A 23,024-nucleotide genomic window follows, 5' to 3' on the forward strand; every position below is an offset into this window, starting at 1 on the left:
AAAACGCTTCAAAAACATGGCAAAAACGCATCAAAAATGCACTACATGCTTCTCTGCAGCATTTCTATTGAAGTCTATAGAACCAAAAACGCAACTTTTTGTGTTACAAAAAGTCCCTGACCCTTTCCAAAATACTCACTGGGTGAAAACGTGCAGATGTGAACCTGTCCCATAGGAAATCACGTTGACTGGACTGCGTTTCTGCAAACTGATCCATGATCCCTGGTATGCGATAAATAGGCCCAACACCGTAGTATGAGAAACATCCCCATATCATGATGCTTGCACCACCATGCTTCACTGTCTTCACAGTGTACTGTGGCTTGAATTCAGTGTTTGGGGGTCGTCTGACAAACTGTCTCCAGCCACTAGACCCAAAAAGAACAATCTTACTTTCATCAGTCCACAAAATGTTGCGCCATTTCTCTTTAGGCCAGTCAATGTGCTGTTTGGCAAATTGTAACCTCTTCAGCACGTCTTTTTTCCAACAGTGGGACTTTGCGGGGGCTTCTTGCAGATAGCTTGACTTCACATAGGCGTCTTCTAATTGTAACAGTACTCACAGGGAACTTTACACCTTCTTTCATCTTCCTGGAGCTGATTGTTGGCTGAGTCCTTGCCATTTTGGCTATTCTTCTATCCATTCGAATGGTAGTTTTTCGCTTTCTTCCACATCTTTCAGGTTTTGGTTGCCATTTTAAAGCATTTGCGATCATTTTAGCTGAGCAGCCTATCATTTTCTGCACTTCTTTATATTATTTTCCCCTCTCCAATCAACTTTTTAATCGAGGTACGCTGTTCTTCTGAACAATGTCTGGAACGACCCATTTTCCTCAGAATTTCAGAGAGAAATGCACTGTAACCAGCATGTACAACATTTGCTGCCTTCCTTCCTTAAATAAGGGCAATAATTGCCACCTGTTTTTCAAAGAATGAATGACCTCACTAATAGAACTCCACACTGCTATTATTTTGAACATGCCCCTTTCAATTAGTGATTCAATTACACAGAATCAGCAGCATGCATGTCATGACTGTTGGGTCTGTTGGATTTCTATTACTCTACTACACCTGCTAGGAAATTATTTGCCATGTAGAAATATCATTTCTACCAAAAACAGTGATTGATCAGGTTAGTGATGTCTGACTGCTATTATTTTGAACACAACTGTATATATATAATCTTCCTTACGGCACTCTGCCCTGCCAGCATATTTTCTCTCTCCCTGCAGATTCAGAATGAGAGAGAAATGCCTCCACAATTCTTATATAAGCGGAGCCGCTCAGTCAGAGATCTTTCTGATCTCTCCACTGGAACACAGAGTGATAATGCTAACAAATGCGAACGGGGTGATTATGGTGCGCCCAGGCACATCAGGCATACCCTGTGCGCATGCCTATGGGGACACCACTTAATCCATAAACATTCAGGGCTTAATAGTTGAGTGCATTGCTAGCAGATCAAAAGGTAAACTTTTATTTACCTGCAGGGTCTTTAAAGTGATAAAACATGGGGATGTATTGCAGATATGTGTTGCTTGTTTATTTTGCCTTAACATATGCTTTAATGTCCATAATATCAGGCCGTATACCCTTTGCTATTTCCTAATCTAAATGTGAGTTACAGCACTGCCTATAATGAGTATTGCCATTTCCAGTACAGAACACCAAGATCAACCTCCTTCCTGTGGGAAGGTTTCAAAGTTGGATCAAAGCACATGTTTTATCATTGCTGTGTGTCATCCAAAAATCCAACAGAAATGGAGACTGACTTTGCTGACTTTGATTCTTGATACAGACCCCAAACAAACATAAAATCTTTTTGAATTGTGAATTAAAAAAAAAAAACAGTCAACATGAAATGGCTTTTAATTTTACAAACTTGTTATTGAATCTTGTTATTTTCCTGGATTCCTCGCTGTGACGGCTGGTTTCCTGAGACAGTTGCTGTTTTTGAGGATTTATTCCTCGTAACATTTGTCACTGGAAAAGTGCCTGGTTTTCAGTACTGATCAAATGTCACTCCCTTCTTTTTCCCCCTTTTTCTTCAGTTTATCTGTATATGTTTTCTTGGGTTGTTTTTTAAGTTAAAATTCAGCAAAGGTAAATTTTTAAATTGCAAAAATGACCAAATTCCTACATTTAATAAAGTCTTCATGTTATTGTGGTCCTCAAAAGATGTTCTCAAGAAGCTTGGATGGATCATCTCCGCAGCAAAGGGTTGTCCTGAAATGAAGACCTCAGCTTGTCTAAACATACCAGCATGGTGAAACATGCTTGCCAACTGTGTGCAAATGCATCAGCCCAAGCAGTTCACAGTTCTCAAGATGGACAGGTGTAGAAGTAAACTATCATTTATTTATTTATTTAAACACCCCCACCCCCCTTCCCCCCAGGTGACCAAGTGCACATTGCACTTGGGACCTTTCTAAATGGTGGCCCTGTTGACTCCTAAAAACACCCCTACATACTGACTGTAGCTCCTCACCCTTTTGAGGTTCAATTATGGGCATTCCTGTGAGGGGAGGTACAGCCAGTACAGAGCTCCACCCCTAAGAACAAAAGGGTTTTGGCTCATTTCTGGTAGGAGATGATATCCATGGGTTATTTTACCTGCATGTCTGCATCATTTGGCCACTAATGCAGTTGTAGAAACCCATGAATAGTACCTCCTGGCAGAGATTCTATACAGAATTTGTTTTGAATTCTATGGATAATTTTAATACATTGTTTAAAACGATACTCAACTCCAACACCCCCCCCCCCCCCATGTTTCTTTCCCTCATACCTGTCGGGCTGTGATGCTCTTCAAAGCACATACTCACCCGCACAGCCAGTCCAGCATTGTCCTGCTGCAATCTGCTGTTCAGGTGCCACACAGTGGGTCCCCCATCAGTATCTTGGTCTTCTTCTATCTTGGATGCCTCTTCCAGGCGCAGGCAGCTAGCTCCGATGATGTGCCAGGCCCGCCCCCCCACCTATGCCAAGTGCCAATCCCAGGGAACTAAAGGACCAGGTACATGTCATTTAGCCTAGGCAAGATTGGTGGCAGGGGCAGGACTAAAAATGTAAAAAAAAAAATTAAACAGAAGAAAAAAAAAGTGCTTGAGGAGGAAAGGAGTGTTAGCGTGGAACTATGTTCCTTTTGGGAGTTAAGTTTAGCTTTAAGCTCTGATGAAGGAGGATTTTTGGCCCCTAAAACGTTTTTGCTGCCTTTTTGCTTTCCTGCTTTTACTCATGATGCCACCTAGAGGACTGGTAATGCAGGTGCAATGACCAATCAATATTATCTCCTGTCAGAGATTTTGGGACTCTCAAGACTTGGCTTATCTATTTGTGGATTTCTCACTTTGGGTGACCCCTATTTCCCTAGGGAGACCTCCACTTTGTGAGGGGCTGATGGATCCAAACCACTAGTCTCATTTAAAGACTTCATGTGAAAGTTTGGGAATCTGAATCCAGCGCCTCACCTACACCACCCCAAGGGCTCTCTACCTAGCTATCCCTCAGTACTCTGCTTTCTGGTACCAACCTGGCCTATTTTCCAGCTTGCATTCTTGTCTCATCCACCTCTTATTTTGGTAACTCACATGGCTCCCAGATTCAGTTTACCTACCTTGACCTGCTTTTTTATAAATTACCTTACTATCAGTGAGGGCATCGCAAGGAATTGTTAGAACCCAAGTGTCAAACTGGCAGCCCTCCAGCTCTTGGCAAACTACAAGTCCCATGAGGCCTTCCAAGATTGACGGTTACAAGTATGACTCCCAAAGGCATAGGCATGATGGGACTTGTAGTTTCGTAACAGCTGGAGGGTCGCCAGTTTGACACCCCTGTGTTAGAGCATTTTGCAGTTGAATCTGCAACCTTCTTGCGAGGGGACAAGGTACTCCATAAGTTTCAAAGTATGGGCAGAGCTCACCTCTTCCATTGCTTCAAGAGTAGAAATTTTAGGCAATTTTGTTGCCTGATGTTTGCGCTCATCTGCAAGAAGCAGTAAAGCCAACTTAAAAAAATAAGATGCGCTCTGAGATAAGTCAGAATTCTTGAGTGAAATCAAAGATAAGCCATAATTCTGAGGTGAAATCTTCGAAGCTCTGAGATAATAATTGGAAAGAATTCTGAACTAAGCAGACAAATATGTTTTTATGGGTATAAAGCAAATATTAACATTTTAGTATATTTTCCATTGCAGCTTACTTCTACAAATTTGAGCCTCCAGGTGACAGTCTGATGCTCCACATAACAGTCTGTCTTGACATGGTCTATATTCATCCCAAAAATATGGTATTCCTCAGTGTATATTATTTTAATAATTTTCTGAGATGATGGAGGCCTTTTTCCCTCAAGGATCTCAACATTTGAATGGATGATATAGATGTGTCAGAATTGTACACCTCCATATAGTTATCAGGGTTACAAGAAAATATGTAATTTATGCTATCAATGACCCTGTAATCTCAATGTAAATGCATCATCTTCGCTTTATGTAAAAACTGGAAGAAAATAGCTATATAAAAGAATGTAAGTCTGTATTGGGCAGGCATAGCCTGGTTTACTTTGGTTCATTCTAATTTCTTTTAAAATCACCTGGACAAATGAGTCTTTCCATGGATTGTCTTTAATTTTTTTTAAAAAAAAGGTTTAGTTAAACCCATGTGATTCTCTGACTTTTGCTTGAGTTTTTAATACCTAATAACTTAAAGAGTATGTAACCACAGTTATAGAATCTCCTCTAATCCTTGTTGTCCAGAATCCATAGGCACTGGCCCATTCAGTGAGGTGTTAGCAACAGACCTTAGAGAAAGACAAAATATGGTATCAGAACAGCTGGGAATTAGACTTATGAGAAGAAGTTCAAAAGCCTGACACACAGTGGTCCAGGAAGAGGGACACAGTGGCGCAAGGTTGGCCAGGTTGGGTGTTCACTTTCTTACTTCTGTTCCTATACCTGGAAGAACCTGACTAAAGTTGGATGTTCACTCTGTTACCCATGCACCTATACCTAGAAGAACCATGACTGAAGATGGATGCTCACACTGCTACCCATGCTCCTATACCTGTAAGAACATGACTGAAGCTGGATGTTCACTCTGCTACCCATGCTCCTATACCTAGAAGAACCTGACTGAAGCTGGATGCTCACACTGCTACCCATGCTCCTATATCTGTAAGAACATGACTGAAGCTGGATGTTCACTCTACTGACCATGCTGCTATACCTAGTAGAACCTGACTGATGCAGGATGCTCACTTTGCTACCAATGCTTTCATACTTAAAGAACCTGACTAAAGCTGGATGCTCACTTTGCTACCCATGCTCCTATACCTAGAAGGACCTTACTGAAGCTGGATGATCACACTGCTACCCATGCTCCTATACCTAGAAGAACCTGACTGAAGCTGGATGTTCACACTGCTATACATGCTCCTATACCTAGAAGAACCTGACTGAAGCTGGATGTTCACACTGCTACCCATGCTCCTATACCTAGAAGAACCTGACTGAAGCTGGATGTTCACACTGCTACCCATGCTCCTATACCTGTAAGAACATGACTGTAGCTGGATGTTCACTCTGCTGACCATGCGCCTATACCTAGAAGAACCTGACTGAAGCGGGATGCTCACTTTGCTACCAATGCTTTCATACTTTAAGAGCCTGACAAAAGCTGAATGCTCACTTTGCTACCCATGCTCCTATACCTAGAAGAACCTGACTGAAGCCAGATGTTCACACTGCTATACATGCTCCTATACCTAGAAGAACCTGACTGAAGCTGGATGCTCACTTTGCTACCTGTGCATCTATACTTAGAAGAACCTGATTGAAGCTGGATGCTCACTTTGCTACCCATGCTCCCATACCTGTAAGAACCTGACTGAAGCTGGATGCTCACTTTGCTACCCATGCTCCTATAACTGGAGGAACCTGACCGAAGACAAGCTTATTACCAGAGTTTCTCAGAACTTTTAAATCTACTATTCTAAGTTTCTAAGATTCGAAAACCAGGTATGAAATGTTCTTGCCCCCTGCCTTCTCTGCCTCAGAGGTCGTAGCTTCATTTGCAGGTTAAAGCCTGGCTTCTTTAATCCATTTTTTAACACATGTTGAACCATATTTTATTCTTATTGTTTCCCAGTACTATACATTTTTCATCCTGCACATCTAAAGGATAAAGACTATCAAGGAGAATGATTCATTTGATGGTATAAGTAAAATATGTTAAATCTAGTCAAAAGTACAGATTAGACTGATGGCAACTTTGAAAAAATTAAGTTGGGTGGTTTACTGATGCAGCTAAAAGTCCAACTCCACCTCCACGGTAAATCTGATATATCAAGGCAAGGTAGGGAAACCTTTGTTTGTAATTCGTGTTAATGAACTTTGTTGGCCTTTGTACATACACCAGAAGGAGCACAAGACTTTGGTTAAGTTCCTGTCGTGAAATCCAGTACAGTTATATGGAGCCTGTCAAGTCGCTAATAGCAGAAAATATAGTTCCACCTTCGCTGGTTTTTATATAGTACCAACATGATCATGGGTGCAGGTCAGGCCAGGCCTCAAGGGTTACATAGTTACATGTGACGGGAGTCACTTTCGGTGGGAGGCAAATGGAACCCAGCTTACTTTGGAGAGGTGGGGAGACCCCTGTATCAGCTCCCTATATCCCTCTTATGTGTAAGTCACCCTGTGCCTGTTAGGGGTACAGGGTGATCTGTCCTAATAGTGGGGTGGGGGGTTGTGGATTGTTTAATGCCATGTGATTGCATCCCATTGTTCTATTGTGTGTCTTGCTTGGGAGCAAACTATTATGGGATGTATGTGTTTGTGTGTATTGGCTTGATGGGGGGTGTCTATAGCAGCCCTCCCTCCTGATGGGACTGTCTGCTGGTGTGTTTCTTGTTACTAAATGTAGATTGCCCCGCCCTGTGTCATTATGCAGGGAGGGGGGGTTGTTCCCTTGAATATATATATCTTGTATCTGTGTTAAAATAAACAAGTCTGCTTCCTGGTTTTACTTCAAGACTGGTGTCGTCTAGTCTTGTTTGGTGGGCTGTGGTGTCTGTGGTCGGTGTTCGGACGGGGAAGCGGTATTATAACAGAAGTACCCAAGCGGAGTCTGGGACCGGTTCCGTTACATTACATAGTTAGTCTGGCTGAAAAAAGACAAAAGTCCATCCAGTTCAACTATTAAATTGGGGTTGGTATTATTGCCTTGAGCAATCAGACTGTTGTTAATGTTTCCAATGTAGAAGGCCAACGTGAAAAAGAGAATCTGATTTTTTGCTACAAGCCATAAGAATTATTTTTGTTTTTAATCATGGCTATGATTGAGGCCTGATGGCCAGAACACATTGGCTGTTTTACAGCTTTCATGCATGGTATTTCAATAAAAAAAAGATCTCTAGTTGATGTTATCCAACTTTTCCTCCAGTGGTCTGTGTTACACAGAGGTTTCGGCACGCTGACAGTCTGAGCATTGGGTGAAGCTGGGAATTTGAGAAGGTGGAAGCGCTAACACACCTGCTACCATGGGGTAGGTAGTCCTTAGAAATTGAAAGTAAACAGCAGAGGAGAAGCTGCAAGAATCCAGGAAGCTGTGGAAATAGATGGCCAGCAGACAGGCAGCAATCACATGTGCGTGTAAAGTTAAAAAATGAACCCCTTAAAATGAAATAAAGCATGGCGTCACAGTATGGCCACATAGTTCAGAGTATAGGAAACCAGACAGCGACTCGCACCGGTCGTCTGTCAGGTCACTACCCAGAGCACTATGGGCTAGCTCCCCTATTTTAGATAGTCAAAGATAGAAGTGATGCAAAGTATTTGGGGAATGGTAGACAGTCGTGTGGCTGTGTGAATGTAGCTTGCACCAGGTGGATGCCGTATTGTGAAGAGTCCAGACACTTATGTCTACAACTGTAATAAATCAGTTCTCCAGAGATATTAGATGTTGTTACAAGTCCCACCACTTATATCGCTGGATTCATTGTAGAGTATTAGAGACTGAAGAAACATCTAGTGCTACAGGCAGTTCAATACAGAGGATACTACTGTGTGGGGGAGTAGAGGACACCACTGTGGGGGGCAGGGGACACTACTGTGGGGGGCAGGAGACACTACTGTGTGGGGGGGGGTAGGGAGGACACTACTGTGGGGGGCAGGGGACACTACTGTGTGGGGGGGGGCAGGGGAGGACACTACTGTGGGGGGCAGGGGACACTACTGTGGGGGAGCAGAGGACACTACTGTGGGGGACAGGGGACACTACTGTGGGAGCAGAGGACACTACTGTGTGGGGGGGCAGAGGACCCTACTGTGTGGGGCAGGGGACACTACTGTGTGGGGGGCAGGGGACACTACTGTATGGTGGGCAGAGGACACTACTGTGTGGGGGGCAGGGGACACTACTGTGTGGGAGGGGCAGAGAACACTACTGTGTGGGGGACAGGGGACACTACTGTGTGGGGCAGGGGACACTACTGTGTGGGGGGGCAGAGGACACTACTGTGTGGGGCAGGGGACACTACTGTATGGGGGGCAGAGCACACTACTGTGTGGAGCAGGGGACACTACTGTGTGGAGCAGGGGACACTACTGTGTGGGGGGGGGGCAGAGGACACTACTGTGTGAGGGGCAGGGGACATCACTGTGTGGGGCAGGGGACACTACTGTGTGGGGGGGCAGAGGACACTACTGTGTGGGACAGGGGACACTACTGTGTGGGGGGGCAGAGGACACTACTGTGTGGGACAGGGGACACTACTGTGTGGGGGGGCAGAGGACACTACTGTGTGGGGGGGCAGAGGACACTACTGTGTGGGGGGCTGGGGACATCACTGTGTGGGGCAGGGGACACTACTGTGTGTGGGGCAGGGGACACTACTGTGTGGGGGGCAGGGGACACTACTGTGTGGGGCAGGGGACACTACTGTGTGGGGGGGCAGAGGACACTACTGTGTGGGGGGCAGGGGACATCACTGTGTGGGGCAGGGGACACTACGGTGTGGGGGGGGCAGAGGACACTACTGTGTGGGGCAGGAGACACTACTGTGTGGGGGGACAGAGGACACTACTGTGTGGGGCAGGGGACATCACTGTGTGGGGCAGGGGACACTACTGTGTGGGGGGCAGGGGACACAACTGTGGGGGGGGCAGAGGACACTACTGTGTGGGGGCAGGGGACACTACTGTGTGGGGGAGCAGAGGACACTACTGTGGGGGGCAGGGGACACTATTGTTGGAGCAGAAGACACCACTGTGGGGGGCAGAGGACACTACTGTGTGGGGGGGCAGAGGACACTACTGTGAAGGGGGGAGGCAGAGGACACCACTGTGAAGGGGGGACTGCAATGTAAAATAGGGGATTTTGATGTGAAGGGGAACTGAGGACACTGATATCAGGGCTGGTTCATACCTATATTGTACAGGAATACATGCTGCATTCCTGTGTGATTCAGTGTGATTAGATGTTCAGCCCATTCATTTGAATAGGCTGAAATCGCACTGGATCACTCAAAAATAAGTGCACACACTACTTTTCAAAAACACAGCGTACCAATTCACATGGTACCATGCAATCCGGTGCAGGCAAACACACTGCTTTTACAATCTGCATTTGGAATGTTGTTAAGAATATTTGCCACCCACTGCAGATCGCACGGGCATTGTGCTTTGAGTACGATGCGGGAAACGCGTTCTAGTGTCAACCCGCCTGAAGAATGAGGTTGGGATATAGGAGGAGATGACTGTGATCTGAAGGATCTGAGTCGTCCAACAAACATGCGATTCAGACCTCTGCTGAAAGAAAATTTGATCAGATCTCTGTGAATTGTAGTTCAATACCCCTCTTATATTGGATTTTCAAAAATAACTACTGCTTGTATTGCTAATAAAATGCCGATGTTATAAAATGAACGTATATGCTGTGACTATAGAAATCCTTTATGCAGTTCCGATCCTGAGGTCCATTTTGTCAAGCAAAGTTGTATCCACTAAGCTATACCATTCACTATTTGCTTCAAAAATAGATACTTCCGGCAATGAGTGACAATGACAGCTGCATATAATGATCACATGTCTGAAAGTAACGATGGCTGTCACACAATACATGCTTTATTGCTGAGTTAAAAGGGCCTATAGATGTATCTCCACCCTCATCAGCCATCATTATCAATGGCATCATTGCCTGTCATTTATCGGCACCAGGGGAACTTACAGTAAGGCCTCCTTCACACGGACGGTTGTTCTGCCGCTTGTAAATGCAGGTTTTTATATTTTGAAGTTCCAACGCTCCTGGCAGAGAGATCACTTGCGTTTGTACATTGTGTTTATCTGTGTTTAAGTGCGTTTACATGCGGCTGCGTTTAGCTGCGGTAGTAAATTATTTCCTTTTCTAATGCAACTGTTTACAAATTTTTTCTTTGTAGTGCAATTAATTGCGTTTATGTACAGATAGCTGCGGTACATCGCTCCTGGACGCAGTCAACTTAATATTTCTTAAACACATAAAACCGTATGTTATGAAAACGGTGCTAAACGCAGTGTGTGAATGGAGCCATAGGGATGCATTGTCTGCATTTAGCTGCGGTAAGTAAGTTCCTCTAACTGAAACCTAACCACCCGTGTAAAAGGGCCCTTTTACTCCTTCCCATAGATAGGGTTGACCAGTGGTGGCAAGAAGGATCCTCTTGTTTCCCTAGCACCAGGGGCGGACTGACAACTCATGGGGCCCCAGGGCAATAGGGGATCATGGGGCCCCTGTGCCCTTGCCCAAACTCAAAAAAGCCTATGAAAAAGGTACCAGGGGCATCTCATGGGGCCCCCTACTGACGGCAGTGCCCGAGTTTGCAAATGGTCAGTCCACCCCTGCCTAGCACCCATGTGGACCCTAGTGCATTCCACTGATTGAACCACCTTCTCTGTCAGGCTCCTGCCATGTATTATTTATAAATGATAGAGTCTGGGATGAAAAGCACCATTTGAGTCTTTGCAGATGCTGAGCTCAATGCACTAATTCAGCAACTATGTGCTAAATGAAGCTTAAAGCGGAGGTCCAGAGGGGATAAAAAAAAAAATAAAAGTCAGCAGCTTCAAAAACTGGAGCTGCTGACTTTTCAAAAACAGACACTCACCTGTTTCTCGATCCCGCGGTGTCCTCGCACCGGCCCAGGTTGACCAACCATCCTGTCTCCTCAGCACTGACATCTTCAGTCCACTGTGCATGCGCAAGTAGCACTGCACCTTGTGAATGGCCCCGTAGTCTTCTGGGACCTGTCATGTGTCCCAGAAGACTATGGGAGGGAAAGTAGGAGGACAACTTCCGCTTCCGAACACCTAGGCGATCGCAGTGGAAGTGGGAGCAGTTACCTGTCCAATTTGGGTACCCCTTCCCACCACGCTCCCCAAAGGTGCCAATCCTTAACAGGGAGTGGGGGGAAAAGCCTTAAAGCAGAACTTCCCCTTTTGGGGAATGTAAATGTATACACTTGGGTGTGGGCCTGGCCAAGCCGCTCCGACTACGCAATGTTGTGGGAAGGTGGACTCGCCAGGTTGTGGGTGCGGTCCCTTGCGCATGCACATGGGGTACCTTTGGATGTGTGCTCATGCTCATCAATGCCCACGTTCAGGTGAAATCAACCCTATGGCGGCACTGCAGCTTGGAGATGAGCTCTACACTGTGTGCAGTAGTAAATGTACAGAGTCCTTCTGTGAATGTATTGTCCTGTGTCCATATACACCTTGCCGTTGAGTGTCACATTTGGGAGGGACATTGCCGAGCCCATGCCTGCTCCACCAGTCCAGGGTACCTCTGCCACCTCACTCCTACTGATAGAATGGGATCCCCCCGAGCATGTGCAAGGACCTCATTTGTGCTCTGCGGTTTCTAAAGCTAGCAAAATCCTCTCTTGTATTAAAAGAGGTATAGACTCCAGAGAGAGAGATATCATATTACCCCGGTACAAATCATTAGTAATACCTCATCTAGAATATGCAGTTCAGTTTTGGGCACCAATTCACAAAAAGAACATTGGGGAACTGGAGAAAGTGCAGAGAAGGGCAACCAAACTGATAAGAGGCCTGGAGGAGCTCAGCTATGAGGAAAGATTAGAGGAACTGAATTTATTCTCTCTTGAGAAGAGGAGATTAAGGGGGATATGATCACCATGTAAAATACATATGGGGGGATATGATCACCATGTATAATACATAAGGGGGGATATGATCTCCATGTATAGTACATAAGGGGGGATATGATCTCCATGTATAATACATAAGGGGGGATATGATCTCCATGTATAATACATAAGGGGGGATATGATCTCCATGTATAATACATAAGGGGGGATATGATCAACATGTACAATACATAAGGGGGGATATGATCAACATGTATAATACATAAGGGGGATTTGATCACCATGTATAATACATAAGGGGGATATGATCTCCATGTATAATACATAAGGGGGGATATGATCTCCATGTATAATACATAAGGGGGGATATGATCACCATGTATAATACATAAGGGGGATATGATCTCCATGTATAATACATAAGGGGGGATATGATCACCATGTATAATACATAAGGGGGGATATGATCTCCATGTATAATACATAAGGGGGGATATGATCACCATGTATAATACATAAGGGGGGATATGATCACCATGTATAATACATAAGGGGGGATATGATCACCATGTATAATACATAAGGGGGAAATGATCACCATGTATAATACATAAGGGGGGATATGATCTCCATGTATAATACATAAGGGGGATATGATCTCCATGTATAATACATAAGGGGGGATATGATCTCCATGTATAATACATAAGGGGGGATATGATCTCCATGTATAATACATAAGGGGGATATGATCTCCATGTATAATACATAAGGGGGGATATGATCACCATGTATAATACATAAGGGGGGATATGATCTCCATGTATAATACATAAGGGGGGATATGATCTCCATGTATAATACATAAGGGGGGATATGATCTCCATGTATAATACATAAGGGGGGATATGATCTCCATGTATAATACATAAGGGGGGGTATGATCTCCATGTATAATACATAAGGGGGGATATGATCACCATGTATAATACATAAGGGGGGATATGATCACCATGTATAATACATAAGGGGGAAATGATCACCATGTATAATACATAAGGGGGGATATGATCTCCATGTATAATACATAAGGGGGATATGATCTCCATGTATAATACATAAGGGGGATATGATCTCCATGTATAATACATAAGGGGGGATATGATCTCCATGTATAATACATAAGGGGGGATATGATCACCATGTATAATACATAAGGGGGATATGATCTCCATGTATAATACATAAGGGGGATATGATCTCCATGTATAATACATAAGGGGGGGATATGATCACCATGTATAATACATAAGGGGGGATATGATCTCCATGTATAATACATAAGGGGGGATATGATCTCCATGTATAATACATAAGGGGGGATATGATCACCATGTATAATACATAAGGGGGGATATGATCTCCATGTATAATACATAAGGGGGATATGATCTCCATGTATAATACATAAGGGGGGGATATGATCACCATGTATAATACATAAGGGGGGATATGATCTCCATGTATAATACATAAGGGGGGATATGATCTCCATGTATAATACATAAGGGGGATATGATCTCCATGTATAATACATAAGGGGGGATATGATCACCATGTATAATACATAAGGGGGGATATGATCACCATGTATAATACATAAGGGGGATATGATCTCCATGTATAATACATAAGGGGGGGATATGATCTCCATGTATAATACATAAGGGGGGATATGATCACCATGTATAATACATAAGGGGGATATGATCTCCATGTATAATACATAAGGGGGATATGATCACCATGTATAATACATAAGGGGGGGATATGATCTCCATGTATAATACATAAGGGGGGATATGATCTCCATGTATAATACATAAGGGGGGATATGATCTCCATGTATAATACATAAGGGGGGGATATGATCTCCATGTATAATACATAAGGGGGGATATGATCAACATGTATAAATACATCAGTGGTTCATATAGTGAACCGGTGTAGAGCTATTCACCCTGAGGTCATCACAGAGGACAAGGGGACACTCTTTACATCTGGAGGAAAAGAAATTTAATCTCCAAACATGGAAAGGTTTCTTCACAGTGAGAGCTGTGAAAATGTGGAATAGACTCCCTCAACAGTTGGTTCTGGCCAGTTCAGTAGCTTGATTTTAAAAAGGCCTGGATTATTTCCTAAATGCCCCAAATATACCTGGATACTAATATTTATAGGTACAGCTGATCCAGGGAATATCTTATTGCCAATTGGGGGATCAGGAAAACTGGATCATGCTTTATTATTTTTTTTTTCCTTTTCTGAATCAATTGTAGGTATATGATTGTGTATATTGAGGTTTTCTATTTATATGTGTGTGTGTTGTTTTTTTGGGGGGATTGTATTCTCTGTGGGTGGACTTGTGTCTTTTTGCAACCAGACTATGCAAACATGTATGCCCAATGCTTTCCTTCCCTTGTCATTTGCACTGTGCATCTGCATGGGGCTTTTTGGTGGACCTTCTTGACATGTCACAATATACAAAAACTTCATATTTCAAAAATTCTCCACCTTTTTCCAAGAAAGAACATATCTTGTGAGTAACTCTGCCTAGACAAAGATGATGTCTTCAGTCTGCTGCAAGCAGGAAGAAGTATTCCCCCAGTCTCCTCTTCCGAGTGATCAGACTTCAACATTATAACTTTGTAGCAAGGCACAGGGTGAGGGGTTGATCTGTGAACGTATTTAAGAACACAGCCAAGAGATGCATGGGAGCAAATCAGTTCCCAGAACAGCCCCTGCTGATCTGTGAACTGATTTCTCATCTCTGATCTGGCATCCCAGTCCAAGAAGAATATGGTGCTATAAAGCGGTGGCCCTTTGCTTGCCTCTATCCGGCCCTCGGAGTACAATTCCTTCCACTGACACCAACAAGGAGGCACCATTTCTCCCACTAGCACCAACTATGGGGTATTTTTCCTTCCACTGACACCAATGATGGGGCACAATTCCTCTCACTGATATAAACAATTAGGAACTATTCCTCCAACTAATTCCAAGGATGGGGCACTATTCCTTCCTCTGATATGAAGGATGGGGCACTATTCCGCCCACTGACACCAATGATGGGGCACTATTCCTCCCACTGACAGCAATGATGGGGCACTATTCCTCCAACTGACACCAATGATGGGGCACTATTCCTCCAACTGACACCAATGATGGGGCACTATTCCTCCCACTGACACCAATGATGGGGCACTATTCCTCCCACTAATATCGATGATTGGGCACTGTTCCTCCAACAATACCAATGATGGGGCATTACTCATCCCACTGACACCAATGATGGAGCACTATTCCTCCAACTAATACCAACTACTTGATGTTATTCCTCCTTCCACTGTTACAAGCACAATGTCATCTTTTTTTACTCCTACTGACACTGGGACATTTTCTACTCTCACTGGACACTCCGGCCCTCCTAAAGTCTGAAGGACAGTAAACTGGCCCTCTGTTTAGAAAGGTTGGAGACTCCTGCTATAAAGTACATAGAAAAAACTCTTCTTCTCAAGAGATGGTTGACTGGTAAAGCAGGGAAGCCGCCTCAGGGGATTTCCCCAGCACGAATAACGATGACCCTGAATGATTCCCAAACAAAGATGGTTCGTTCCTTCTGGCTAGAAAAGCATATAAAGACATTGTCAGCAGTACTGTGATTTCTGTGAGAGGTAGTAAATACCTGCGAAATTGGCTCCTTTAGGGGAGAAAATTGATGTGAATGTTTTTTTCAATTCATTGTCTCTATAGAGAAGACTCTAAAGACAATATACAAGGCTTCTTATGTGTGGAAATTCCATCAAAGCAGTTCTGTAAATAGTCCTTCCTCATTTTTAATAGATGCAGCCAGAAGCGCCTGATAATCAGATGTGAGTTAGTGATGGTGCTGTACTGTTCACACCTTGTAATGGTGAGATATTCAGCTCCAGGAATTGAGAAGGATCCTAAGGTGTACTAACGAGGTCTCTCTATCAGGAAAATCTGTTGTCTGTTGTGCGGTATGGAGATGGTAATGAGCTTTTCATTTCATTGCACATATTTCTTCCATTGTTGTCTGCCTATTGGCATCTACTGGATATGCCCCTGCCAAGGAGTGATAAGGGTAGACAGGAGGAGCGGGTCCCCATACATATTTGAAAAGGGCAAAATAAATCCTCTGTGAGCTGTTTTTAAATAACCTGACCTGTACTAAACCCATTACCCTCTCCAGTACCAAAACTCCCTTCATATTGGAGAGCTGTACCTCGGACTCAACAAGAGGGCATGTTGGACCTCTGCAGAAAGACCACTGCTTCCCTACAGGGAGCAAGGTCCTACTATGCAGTATGCTGGCAGGGGATATTTATTTTATTATTTAAATAAATAAATAGTGCAGCACTAAACACTAAAACAAAGGTACATATATATAAATAAATAAATGCAAAATCAATATATATCATATAAAAGTGCGACAGTGCAAATACAGTATTAAATAAAGTGTAACACGTGTATTCCCTCCGGGAATAATCAAAGTGACCAAGTGATCAATTATATTTACTAAAGTGCAATCCGTGTATTCTCTAAAAGGGAATATTCAAAGTGACCAAGTGACCAAACAAACTATATATCACAAAATACTCTAATATAGATGTATATTAGAGTATTTTGTGATATATAGTTTGTTTGGTCACTTTGAATATTCCCGGAGGGAATAACGGATTGCACTTTAGTAAATATAATTGATCACTTGGTCACTTTGATTATTCCCGGAGGGAATACACGTGTTACACTTTATTTAATACTGTATTTGCACTGTCACACTTTTATATGATATATATTGATTTTGCATTTATTTATTTATATATATGTACCTTTGTTTTAGTGTTTAGCGCTGCACTATTTGTTTATTTATCTCACATTGGTAGGAGGTTAAGTGTCAGCAACTATAGGGATAGGGCCTCATTCTGAGCGCAGGAAGTTGTTTCATAATTTAGTATTTTATTATTTCAGGTACTTATATAGCGCCATCAATTTACACAGCGCTTTACATATATATTGTACATTCACATCAGTCCCTAACCCTCAAGGTGTGTACAATCTAAGGTCCCTAACTCACATTCATACATACACACACTAGGGCCAGTTTAGACAGGAGCCGATTCATCTACCAGCATGTCTTTGGAGATTGGGAGGAAACCGGAGTACCTGGAGGAAACCCACGCAGGCACAGGGAGAACATGCAAACTCCAGGCAGGTGGTGTCATGGTTGGGATTCGAACCGACGACCCTAGTACTGCCAGGGGGAAGTGCTAACCACTTAGCCACTGTGCTGCCCATAGGATAGGCTTTTCTACTAAGTAATTTTTTTTGTAATTTTCACATTTTTTTTTAATGTTTCCTTATATCCATATTTTTGTTATTGAGTTAAATTGAGATATTTGTTGATTTGCCACTAGAAGGACCTCTGTATTTGTCTCAACTTTTAAAACTCTGGGCTTGCCAGTCCTCCCGCTACCCACCCATCCTTCCCTATTAGCGCACCCTCACACCCATTAAAAAATCTTTATATATATATCTTCGCCCATTGACATCCCAGGTCCTTTACACCCTCTGGAACTGGGGGAATGCTAGAGTAAATTCTTTAGAGGTCAGTGCCGCACAGGGGCAGACTGACAACTCATGGGGCCCCCGGGCAATAGGGGATCATAAGGCCCTTGTGTCCTTGCCCAAACTCAAAAAAGCCTATGAAAAAGGTACCAGGGGCATCTCATGGGGCCCCCTATTGACCCCAAGCCCTCGGGCAGCGCCCGAGTTTCCAAATGGTCAGTCTGCCCCTGGTGCCATATAATTATGTGAAGCCGCTCTCTGCAGCATTATCCTTTTGAGTTGGGGGGGGGGGGAGTGTAGTCCTGATGTTCTGGGCTCACACAGTGTTGGGCATCATTCTACCTGAAAGGGGACCAGCACTGGATAAAGTCGGTGAGGAGTCAGTGCGGGATAGTGCTGGAGAGGAGGTGTGTATAGCAACTGAAGCTCTTTTTTAATATTAAGGCCCCCTCCAGAAAAATATACACTTTCAGCAGCACCTCCCTGTACGGCAAGGGTTAAATGCTCTTCAAGTCTGGAGGTAGAGGAATAAACTGTAATACTTACCTAATGCAGGCCATACATGAGGCAAATTCCAAATTAATTTTCTTTGGAAAATCTGAAATTTTGTGCATTTGTAATCCAATGGTGCCACCATTGATTTAGAAATTCAACTAACCAAGCTTTCACCTCATGTTGCTACAGAACAAAATTTTCGTAGCCAAGAACTTCCTTTTCTTTCCAGGTCACAGCTCATGTTCATTTCTTTTTCGATTACATTTCTCGCACGACTTTCCCATTATTGATTAGAAATTAGTTCATTTTTCAAAAAATTTCCAACATGCCCGATCACTCAAATTTGGTGGTCGCTCAAAAATTGCCAGTTTCTGTGGCCCACTAATAGTGCCAAATTCGAACGAAAATTCTTAGAAAAGATTTTTGAAGAAAATTCTTTTGGAATTCGACCCGTGTATGGCCAGCTTAATGGTGTGAAATTTGAACGAAAATTCTTAGAAAAGATTTTCAGAAACAATTATTTTGGAATTCGACCCGTGTATGGTCGGCTTTAGTCCTTTATCTGGCAGGCTTCAATCATGATGTGTGACTGGTCACCTAAAACATATTCTCTCTAATACAGGCCATACACGGGTCGAATTCCGAACAAGTATTCTTTAGAAAATGAGAAATTTTGTGCATTTTGTAATTCGATCATGCCACCATTGATTTCGAAGTTTGACCAACGAAGCTTTTAATTTCCCTCCATGTTGCTGCAGAAAAAAAATTTTTGCGGCCAAGAATTTTCTTTTTTTTCCAAGTCACAGCTCATTTTTTTTTTGGTTACATTTCTCGCATCATTGATTAGAATTTAATTTGTTTTTCATAAAACATGCCTGATCACTCAAATTTGATGGTCGCTCAAAAATCGGCCATAGCTGTGGCCCACTAATGGGGCAAAATTTTAACTAAAATACTTCGAAAAGATTTTTGAAAGAGAATTCTTTCGGAATTTGATCCATGTATGGCCGGCTTATGTTTGGCAGTTTGACATCATCACACACAATGCAGGACCAGCAGGCCTGCATTGTACATAAGGAAACAAGTGATCACCCACAGCCTGCATCTGAGAGCGCCAACTACTGGAGTAGTGAGGAATAAGGTAAGTATTAGAGCAACAGGGCTTAATGCTGAATTACAGAAAAAGGAAATATTGTCTAAATGCAAAAGCTGTGTATTCTTCTTTGTATCTGATATCCAGATCTGTGCAGTAATCCAGTGTGAAAATTTGCCACAGCTTCCTATAATAAAGACCGCTCACTGTTGCTCTCTCTCTGTTGTGCAGGGTGACTGGTCTGGTCTCCGCCTCTCGTCATTTTCTGCAGGCAGCCTGTAGGCCCCTCCCACTGCCCTGCACTCTGGACGGAAGCAGTGCAGGAGCGGGTTGCCATTCATAAAGACGCCCACATTTTCAAGCTGTGCGTGCTTCCTGGGAACACAGATCGCTGTATGGGACCTCTGTGTGAGGTCCCAATCATGTGATCACCGATTGGCCAATCAGTGATCACATGAAGAGTAGTAAGCAAGATATCACTTGTGACATCATTGCTTACTATGTGTGAAATCTGTGAATGATCAGAGGTCACATGGTACAAGGCTATTCACAACAGCCTTGTAGCATGTGACAAGCTGTGACCAATCACAGCTCACACAGTATTTCTCAATGGCTGCAAGAATGCAGTCAGAGAGAAGGAGAAATGAGGTGAGCCTTTATGGGTGTAAAAGCAATCAGTGTAAAAAAAATTTTTAAAATTCTCATCACCCCCCAGAAGTAGTACAGTGTCACTATGGTGACACTGTACTGCTAGGGTGACAGTATGTAAAAAACAAAAAAAAAATTATATTAAAAAATAAAATAAAAATGTAAAAAAAAAAGTTTTAAATGATAATTTTTGGTTATAAACTAATTTGGGTTTTTTTTTTACTAAAAAGATAGATGAATACATTTTGTCCAAGATTTATGAAGAAAGATTATTTATTTGCAAAATTTATTAAAAAAAACACTTTTTTCAAAATTATTGGACTTTCATTTTTATAGCAAAAAAAAAAAAAAATCCCAGTGGTAAATAAATACCACTAAAATAAAGTTTTATCTGTCTAAAAACAAATGCTAAAAAATTCATATGGGTACAGTGTTGCATGACTGCGCAATTGTCATTCAAAGTGTGATAGCAACGAAAGCTGAAAATTGGCCTGGGCAGGAAGGGGGTGAAAGTGTCCGGACTGGAAGTGGTTAATAACCTATGCAGATATTGAAGAAGATCTTTAACCTCTTCGCGCAAAATGTGCGGCCTCCCGGTATCTGGGCCTTGATGCCGAGCGGCCGCATATTTGCGTGCAATTAACAAAAACATATGTGCTGAGAACGCTCCCAGCACACGTCCGGTACTCACAGAAAGGTCCCGATCTCCTTTTTCGATCGGGATCTTTCCCGATCATATGACCCCTGTGACGGCGAATCATGGTGGTCACATGACCTTAAAACACTGCACCACCTCCCGGCTTCTGAAACCCTTAAAGGGCCGGGAGGCGCCGGCGCCAAGGGGTTAATTGAAAACGTTTGTGCCTGGGGATCAGCTTTAACAATCACTGCGGGGGTAATTTTTTTTAATCCTGCCCCAGGCACATCTTTTGGTTCCGGGTAAGATGCAGTCAAAGGCAGAATATATACACAAGCTGCGGTGAATTTTCTATTTTTAAAGCAGTTCTGAGATCGTGGCAGCGACCAGCAGGAGGTCAAACCAGGGCACGTATTATCTCAAACGCGTCAGAACCTTCCTGCAGGTTCTAGAGTTGCTGGTTTTCGGGGCCTGCTATTGACAGGTATGCAGTGGTGCTCAGCAGGCAAATGATTACAAGCTCAACAGGAGGATAATGAAAGAGCCCTCCCAGTAGGGGGCGCTATGGAGCAGGTGGTGGAAGGATTAGATAGCAATGACAAATGTAGCATCCTCCGGTATCAGCCTGGCTGATGAAAGCCGAGAGCAACTTCCCACTGACAGGCAAATGACAAAACACATCGCAGCTGTCATCGTCTCCCATCGGTGGGATGAGCTGCAGGTGCCGTCTCCTCACCTCATCTGTGATTTATTGGCAGTGTTTTATAGCTGTTATAATACCCTTTCCTCCCCCTAGATCTGCCTCCCCCCAGATCTGCCTCCCCACACCTCATCTCCATCTCTCGTATCAAAAGAGTTCAGTGCGAGCAAATTCTGCAACATAAAATGAAGTTTCGGGGTAATGGGAAGAGAATACAATGAGCCGATGATGCTGCACATGCGGCATGTACCAGAAGCATCACCCCTGACCCCCAGGAAAATCACCTGTAATGATGGAACGCGGCGGAGAAGTTTCCAGGCGGCAAAAGAGAGATTCGTAGAGGAAAACTGTACTGGGGAAAGATAAGTGATGGCATACAGTACACGACTCCCTGCTGAAAATGCTGCATTCCTGGCTGTCTCGGTCTCCAATACCTTTCTAGGTAAAGAGAGGTAAAAGTCTGGTAAACTCTTCCATGGCCCAACAGTAAAGAACAGAGTTTATACCCACATAATAAAAGTATTCGGGGAAAGCAAAACAGATATTGAAATGCTGGAAGGCTCTGGATGGGGCTGGGTGCCACTCAGTGGAGTATTTAGGTTTTGTGCTGCCCTAGGCAACACAAAAATCGGCTCCCCCCCCCCCCCCCACGGACAGACCCTGACAAACACCCCATCCCAACCCCCCCCCACCCAAGAGAGCCTTCCACTACCAGTGCCCCATACACACTGGCAACCCCCACCCTGGCAAGAGATAAGACACTCACCTTCACAGCTCCGAACATCACCAGGAACGAGAGTCGGGCTCTGCATATATCATCAAGCAGCCTGCAACCTATCTCAGATCCCACCTGGTCTCCATGCAGCGTGTCCCCTTTTCTCCATCCCTTCTTTTGGGGGGCTGAAAAATGCTACTGCCCCCCTGAAAAATGCCGCTGCCCCCCTGAAAAAATACCGCCCTAGGCAAATGCCTTGTTTGCCTTGTGGTAAATACGCCCCTGGTGCCACTGTGGGGGGATGGGGGTTGGGGACACTGCAGCAGACTTGGTGGCCCTGTAGAGGATGAGGTTTCTGGAGGAGGCTAAGGAGCATTGTGGGGGACCGGAGGCTGTGCGGCAGGCTGGGGGGCACTGTTGGAGGCTGAGACAACATGACAGGTTGGGGGGCACAGTGGAGGTTGAGCAGCACTGTGGCAAGGTGGGGGGCACAGTGGAGGCTGAGCAACAGTGTGGCAGGGTGCGGGGCACAGTGGAGGCTGAGCAACAGTGTGGCAGGGTGGGGGGCACAGCGGAGGCTGAGAAACAGTGTGGCAGGGTGGGGAGCACAGTGGAGGCTGAGCAACATTGTGGCAGGGTGGGGGGCACAGTGGAGGCTGAGCAACATTGTGGCAGGGTGGGGGGCACAGTGGAGGCTGAGCAACAGTGTGGCAGGACGGGGGCACAGCGGAGGCTGAGCAACAGTGTGGCAGGGTGGGGTGGGGCATAGTTGAGGCTGAGAAACAGTGTGGGGGACACAGTGCAGGCTGAGCAACAGTGTGGCAGGGTGGGGCATAGTTGAGGCTGAGAAACAGTGTGGGGGACACAATGAAGGCTGAGCAATAGTGTGGCAGTGTGGGGAGCACAATGGAGGCTGAGCAACATTGTGGCAGGGTGGGGGGAACAG

The sequence above is a fragment of the Staurois parvus genome, unplaced genomic scaffold (assembly GCF_062004578.1).
Source record: "Staurois parvus isolate SC_StPar_1 unplaced genomic scaffold, SC_StPar_1.0 ptg000350l, whole genome shotgun sequence".
NCBI classification, from domain to species: Eukaryota; Metazoa; Chordata; class Amphibia; order Anura; family Ranidae; genus Staurois; species Staurois parvus.